The sequence below is a fragment of the Phalaenopsis equestris genome, unplaced genomic scaffold, assembly GCF_001263595.1.
Source record: "Phalaenopsis equestris unplaced genomic scaffold, ASM126359v1 Scaffold233334, whole genome shotgun sequence".
Classification (NCBI taxonomy): Eukaryota; Viridiplantae; Streptophyta; class Magnoliopsida; order Asparagales; family Orchidaceae; genus Phalaenopsis; species Phalaenopsis equestris.
This window is the reverse complement of record NW_018251284.1, coordinates 37316-45858: the sequence shown is the minus strand read 5'-3', so window position 1 is coordinate 45858 and position 8543 is coordinate 37316.

Sequence of the window (8543 nt, the reverse complement as noted above, 5' to 3'; positions counted from 1 at the left end):
TATATATATATATGATTGGTGTCAGAGAGTATGTAATATTTCAAAAAGAAATGAAATGCCTCTAAATTTTCTTTTGGAACCTGAAATTTTTTATGCATGGGTATTGGATTTTATGGGAATAGTTATAACTTCATTTGGAAATGAATATATATTTATTGCAGTGGATTATGTGTGAAAATTGATTGAAGCAATCGCCTTACCTCAATGTGATGCTCGGAGTGTTTCAAAATTTTTAATCAAAAATATTTTTACAAGATATGGAGTGCTGAGAATAATCATTACCAATGGAGGATCTCATTTTAGGAATGCAAAAATTGCTAAGTTGGTATAAGAATATAATATTATGCATAGTATTTCAACCACTTATCATCCAAAGACTAGTGGTTTAACATAACTATCTATTCATGAAGTTAAAAGAAGTTTGGAAAAACTGTAAATCCTAATAAAATGAATTGGTCTGCTAGATTAGATACTGCATTATGGGCTTACAGGATAGCTTATAAGACACCTATAGGAATGTCCCCATACAAATTAATTTTTGGGAAGACTTGTTACTTACCAGTAGAATTGGAGCATAAAGCCTATTGGGCTGTTAAGGAGTTCAATTTTAATTTAAAAGATGATGGTAAGAAAAGACTACTACAATTTAATGAGCTTGAAGAAATTAGGTGATAATGCTAGGATTTATAAGGAGAAAATGAAAGAATGACATGATCAGAAGATAATAAAAAAATAATTTGAGCATGGACATCAAGTTTTATTATATAATACAATTTTAAATTATTTCCTGGAAAACTGAAGATACAAATTGGGAGACCCGAGATAATGGAAATATAAGTTTTTCTTCATCATTATTGAATCCTACATTTAAGATGTGGCATTTCTTTATTGCATAAAAACTACTTCCTACTATAAAAATTAGTAAGGTAATGAAGGAGGGTTTTATTTTGAATTACTATATTCAAACTAGAAAACCTATTGACGTTGGTGTAATAATTATGAAACCGGTGTTGGGTTTGATCATCAATGGATCTACTATTAGACTAGGACAACCATCTACTATTTTCTTATCGTGCAGTCAATCGCAAGTGCCTTACGAAGGTTGGGAAAAAGTGCTTCTTCCTTGGAAGCCTATAGACCCAGAATTTTATTGCAACCACATAAGAATGGAGGATGAGAATGATATGAATATACTGATGGATCAATCGTCCCAAAATTTATCACTTATTCAGCCTTACTTCAGTTCGAATGTACTTTTGAAAAAGATCAAGAAGATAGAGAAAGAGGTATAAAACCTTATACAATCAATTGGGAATGTTTTTGAAATATTGGATCATCTGGATTGGATGATGAAAGAACATTTTGAACATACTAGACGCATTGAAGATGATTTGGTGTGTATGTTCAAGAAACATGCTTGGATTGAGGAATATTTGATGGATAAATTTCCTTATTGACCTTTTTACAACTTGTACATGCACTATCAATCCATGGGAGATATCTAAGAAGGCGAGAGAAAAGAAGATGTTTGAATTTACTTTATGCACGAGATGTGTATTTAATATTACTTAATTATGTTATGGTGTTATGTTGAATTGCATTTACTTTCATTGTTGGACTTTATGTGTATTTTTTGTTGAGTATTTTGATACTTAGATTTCAGTGTTAGGATGTTCAATTGGCTTTGGACACTGAATTAGATTTTGTTGGCTTGAAAACTGTGAGTTTGTAATAGTGCGGATTTTATTCATAAAAGTGAGTTTTATGTTGTTTGTGAAAGTTTTTGTGTTACAAAATTATTTAATTATGATTATAAGTGTTTATTTAATTTAGATAGAGGTTGACATAAAGTTGTACTCAGTAGATTTCCATAGAAAAAAGAAATATGAAAATTTTGGAGTTGGCGCATGAGGCGCCAAATTCCAAAAAATGCTAGATTAGGTTAAAAACAACAAAATTGCCCAGTAAAACTCTATTTTTGCTGGTTGAGTCATCTCCTACCTCTAAACTTCAACTTATGACTTGGCATTGCGTGGATTCGAGAAGATTTCAAGGGCTAAAAATTTTAGATTTCACCTTCTCTTGCTAAGAGCTTCTTTTTAACTTAGAAATTTTTTATTTTCACCATGGATTTATCCTACATTATAGAAAATCTGAAATTTGGGAATTTGTTGAAAAAGTTTTAAGAAAACCCAAGGTGAAAGGTTTCTCACCAAATAATCTTACTTATGAAGTTGGATTTTTTATTTTGTAATTTATTTGGATTTTATTTGGACTTCCATAGATATTCAAATGGCTCCACAAGTGAAAAGAAGAAAACCTACGGAAGATTTTGATGAGTGAAGATTTTTTAATTAAAAGGCCCAACATAGTTACAACACTTAAATGAGCTCGAGAAAATTGATCTAAGAATGAGCATTTTCCAACTCAGGTGGCGAGATCGAGAGGTTAATCGTCGCTAAAAATTGGGAGAGATTCTGCTACTTTTCTGTAGTAATAATTGTTCTAATGATCCATGAGTTCTATGCCAACTTGCAATTTACTTATGTTGATCACATCTTCATGAGAGTTAAGCAAGTTGAGTTTTCTAGAGAAAAAATCAATGCATTTTATGGATTGAGGAATGTATTCCATTGTGAATATGCTGCATTTGTGATGACTGACTCATCACTGGTTGAAGTAATTGCCTTTTTGACTGGTAGAATGGGAAAATAGAAAATTAAGAACACTAAGAAAGTTAATTTCTCCACTTCCATTATGAATTTTTAATCAAAGTTATGACTTTACTTCATCTCTGCAAAATTTCTTCCAACAAATCATTTGAGTGACATAACAAAAGATAGAGTTGTACTAAATTTATGCATTCAACAAATGAAAGCAGTAGATGTTGGTGCTCTTATAGTACTTCATGCTCAGAGTATAGCCAGAAGTGCTACGACTAGTGGCTTGGGATACCCTGCTCTGATTTTCACTTTATGTGAGCAATCAGGAGTAGAGTTCCATAAAAATGAAGAAAAGTTGCAGCCACAATAACCTATTGGGAGGCATACAGTCCAAAAATTTAAATCATTTGCTGAAATCAGGAGTGGAGGAAGTGATAGACCCTCAAAATCTACTGCAGGGCCATCTACTTCCAAATTTGCTTCGCTTAAAAACATCATGGAGGAGCTTATGATACAAAAAATGGAAATTATGAAACTACAAAATGTGATTGGAGGATTAGAAGCAAGGAATGCATATAATGATGAATATAAGAAGAGGAGAGTTCAACATGATATAACATGTCAGGAGGATATGACTAGATATCTAAGGGATGAATATAATTTGGAATTTCCAACTTGCCCCGATTTTACTCCTTATGTGCCAGATCATGAAGAAGAAGAAGAAGATGATGATGATGATGACAGTGATGATGAGGAGGAAGAAGATGAAGACTATTTTTTTTTTAGGAGTTCGCTTTTTTATTTGTTATTTTGATTGTTTTGTTATTTATTTTATTTAAAATATTGTAGTAAAAACTTTCATTTTAATGTTGTACTGTGGACTGTAATAGAAATTGAAGATTTTTATTTCTCTGCATTTTTAGTTATTTTAGTTTTTATTTATGTTTTTAATTCTTAGCAAATTCTTTGAAATATGTTGTGTTTTGCTTAATGCTTTAAAGCCTGTATTTTTGAAGTTAGCACCTATAGTATACCAGATTTCTATTTCATTTTCAAAAATCCTCTACAGTTTAGTTTTTATTTTTATGCATTTACTACTTTATTTCACCTACAAAAATTTTTGTGCCCTAAAAAAAATTTTGTGGATTGAAAATTTTTAATTACTTAAAAACTTAAGTTTGGGGGAAAAAATTTCTTTTAAAAAGAAGTAAATTAAATTTTATTTATCCTCAATTAACTATATTTTTAAAACTAATTTAACATGACCTTGGATATTAAGTTATGGTAAATTTAGGTAAGAATTTTTAATAATGAAGGTCAAATCTAAAGTTAAAGATATTTGGTATAACAAGATAAGACTAAGTTTTTCTATTTAAAGTAAAGAAAATTTTATTTTTAAAGTATTAAGAATTTTAGAGTTTCATGTAAGAAGAAAAGAATGAGACTTTATGAAAAATCATCAAAACTAATATGAATTTATAAAGTGAAGAAAGGTAAGAAGTTTTAACTTTAAGAAGAATATAGTGAAGTTCAAAATTATTAAAGGCTATCCAAATATAGTAATCCTCACTTGAAAAAGAAAAAAAAAAGGATTGAAAAGATCGTGAATAAAAAAAAAGGGATGTGAGGAGAAGCTTGAGGTGATACTTAACAAAAATTGGTTTCACTTGAATCAACTTGATGAATCAACTTGAGGAAAAAAAAAAGCTTTATTACATTTTATAAACTTGTATTTGAGTATTAACAACCTTACTAGTAAAGTTTTCATGAAGTTATTTTTCATATGAATATTTTAAATATCATTGATATAACAAATTACAGTTCTTCTTAAAATGAATAGAGATTCAAAAATCATATATTTGGTTACTAAATATTCTTAAACTTATAGTTTTAATCTAAGTTATTAAAAGTTTTTATTAAATTTAACTATTTTATTTATTAAACTAAAGTATAGAAGTTTATGAGTTAATCTCTATCTTAAGTCATATTTTTATGTAGTAAAAGTGTCACTTGATGACACGTAATATTTAAGTTTGGGGGATTTTGATATACCAAAATAATGTGTTATTTTAAGTATATGATTTATGCTTATTTTTGGATATATTGCACTTTAAAGATGGGTATTTTCATGTTTTTTTGAAGGTATATCAATTTTAGGCGTTTAGAGAAAAATTAGCAAAAAAAGGGAAATTTGGAGCCGAAATAGCCAATTTTGTGATTTTGACGCATCAGGCGCCGGATTGGCACCTGAAGTGCCACTTTACAGAGAGCTGACGCATGAAGCGCTAGAGCCTAGAAACAACGCGGACTTAAGTAACTTGGCACCTGAAGCGCCATACCGACGCCTGAAATACCAGAGATGACATTTTATGATTTAAGACAATTCGAGACAAATTTTGCATGAATTTTAAAGGCTCCAAATGTTTCAAACACCCCATGGAGTTATTCAATGCATATAGACACTTTGGAAGGTTCTCTAATGAAGGGATATGTCTCTTGAATCAATGGACATGTCTTTTGGAGTTCAAAAGGTTTAACTTTTGGATAGAAATTTGGAGGGAATTTTAAATTCTTTTTGGAGGGAGGCAACCTCTAATAAAAGAGACGAAAGTTTCGGGCTTGAAGAAGAAGAGGTGATAGAATGGTTTTTTTGGTGGCGTGAGAGAAGTTAGAGAGAGAGAGAGAGTCAAGTACTTAGAGATTTTCTTCATGGGTTGTAAGAGGAGAGGGAAAGTGAAAGATTTATTCTTCATTAAATTTCTAAGAGAGAATTGAGAGTGTTGTTAAAGAGGGAAAGTGCAAAGAGGGAAAGTGCTTAAGAGGGAAAGTGCTTAAAGAGAACTTCTAGGGAATTGCATGGGAAGGATTGTGAGATAAGTTGTGTCTTTTATTTCTTTTTTTTGTAAACTTGTTTTTATATATGAACTTCGTGTTTTGTTATATCCTTCTCATGAATTCTAAGCAGTCTTCTTTATCCTTCTCCCTACTCTGAGATATGGTTTTGTGAAGAATTGATTTAGAATTGATTGTGAAGAATTGATTTTTTTTATATGGTTTTAAATGTCAAAAATTTGTGATGATTTGAACTTTGATCTTCATTTAATTTTTGATCTAGCCAATTGAAATGTTAAAATGTGTTATGATTTCTACAACAAGGTGAGAGTCACATTCAATTTCAAGGATGAGGATGTTATCCATGGGATTGAATGCAAATAAATAAGGAAATATATTTTGTTGGATATAGAATTCGAGATTTTAAGGTGACAGATTAAAATCCTAAATTTTGTCCAATTGATTGAAAACTAATGTGATATTATTAGCCCTTAGAAGAGGGAGAAGTGGGAGCTCTAGAGTGATTGCCGGTATCCTCCCAACCTAACCATGAAATTAGGGACCAAACTCTGGATTAGTTAATTTTCTTTATGCACTTGAAAGAGAGTAAGGAATAGAATTACTCCTATTTGACATAATAATTATATATATATATATATATATATATATAAGATGATAAAAATAAAATAAGCTGAGATTTTCTCAAAATTTTAATTTATTAAATCAAACAATCAAAAGTGCCTAATTTAGAAAATGATACCCGATTAAACTCGATTTAGGGAAAGCAGATCTAAGCCTAGCGGCTGCTCTTCGATGGTGGACTTCCCTGACTGTCTGTTTTTGTTTGGAAGTGGTCTCATGGGTCTTCCTGGACTTTATGGAGGATCTACTATTGTTTTTCTGTTTTCCCAGGTTAATTGGTTTTTGAATATTGAGGTTACTGTTGCATTGAAGTTGTTTTGTGTTGGTTATTTTGGGTTTTCTCAGCTGGTTTTTATTTTGTCTATGGTGTTTTTTTACCTCCTGTTGGAGTGACTCTAAATTTATTTTATATCTGTGGTGGTGTTTGGATCTCATGGCAATTTCCATTGACTTGGAAACCAATATACAATGGTCTAAGCCATGTTTGCTGATGTGGTTGGAAAGAGTTCTACCTTCCAAAACTCTGTAGAACTGATGACATTCCCCACCTCCGTCCATAGGGAGTTGACAATGGTGAACTCCCTTACATTAAGAAACTATGTAAAAAAGCAGGGAAACCTGCTGCCATTTTTTCGGAGCTGAATACACGCACTATCAACCTCCTTCAAATTTACTCTAATTGGTAAATTCCAATATGCTCATCCTAAGATGAAAGCTATTAGAAAATATTTTGAAGAATTAAAACTCCTAAGTGATTGGAAAGTTGGCTTTGTGGATGGTATACATATGTCTATACATTTATCTAGGGAAGATGACTACACTAGACTCTTCTCAAAATAGATATTGTAAATTGAAGGGATGGCAATGAAATTATTAAAGTGGTTTCCAAACTTTGATCTTAGTCAGGAACCTCCCATTTTTCCTATTCGGTTCAAACTCACAGGTTTAAAGTTGCATTTCTTCCATCATCAAATTCTTTTTACTATAGGCACAACTATGGGCAGACATATGAAGCTTGATGTCCCAACTTACAACCTCTCAAGACCCTCAACAGCTAGAATCCTGGTGGAAAGGGACGTTACCCTTCCCGAAGTAGATGAAACTGTGCTAGGTACTGCTCACAATGGTTACTAGTAGAAGATTGTGATGAAAAAAAACCTTATTATTTCACTCATTGTAAAATGTTTGGTCACTCCAAGGTTAAATGCTTCAAACTCCACCCTAAGCCTAGAACAAACTCCAACTCTCAAGGAACTTCTTATCAACCATCTGTCCCCAACCAATTTCCATCCCACATTACTGATATCCAGGAACAACCTGATCAAGGAAATCTTATTGAAAACCCAATTACAGTCATGGAACCCACCTCTATGGGTAATTCACCTCATAGGGGATTGAATATTCCTACCTCTTATAAGATCTTTTCACATACTACAGTTAATATGGAACAGGTTAATCAAAAAACCCACCCTCACAGAAGACCCTCTACCATAAGTGGATCCCACTATGCCTGAGGATGTTCCTCTCAGTGTGGCACCTGAAGGAGCATCTACCCCAACACAAACCCTTCCTGAATCTGGAAACATTACTCTGGTGTAAAATGTGGTGTAATAGCTGGACAAATTGATCTGAGCCCACCCCTCCATGTCTACACTACCTTCTCAGGCCTTTCCAGATGCTGTCAATAATACTTTAGTGATGAATGGGATGGAACAGCTAAAGGACCAAACTAATGTGGCCCTTGGCATTCTGAATTTCCCCCCATTGGTTGCTCTTCAAAGAGTGTTGGAGGAGGGCTGGTAGATATGAAAAGCTGGGAAGAAGAAGAAACAAACCGTAACTGAACCCCAAGGGGAGACATTTGTGCTTGAAGCTGATAGTTCCTATTCCACAAGAAGAGACCCCCTCACCAGGCTTACTAGGTGGAGATCCAAATCAACCCATCATGATTAATTTGCTCTACTAGAATATTAGGTGAGTGGCTCACCCACTCCCATTAAAAAGGCTTCTCCATCTCAATAAAAAACACAAAGTTTGGTGCATTGCTATTCTTGAACCAATGGTTCACAAATATCCTCAAAGGTGTTGATTCAATTCCATGGCTTCTCTCATTACTCGAATAGTAACAATAAAATTTGGATCCTTTATAGAAATGAAATTACTTGGTCAGTCATTATGGATGATCCACAGTTTGTCCATTTCAAATTTGAGGATGCTGACAAGACTGGTTTCACAACTATTATCTATGTTGGTTGTAACAAAAATGCTAGAAGAGCCCTTCGGCATGAACTAATCAACATTGGAAACTCTATGACCTCCCCTTGGCTGGTGGGAGGAGACTTTAACTATATGGTCACCTTTCTGAAAAAACAGGTGGCAGACCACCTAATCTTCTCAAAATGACAC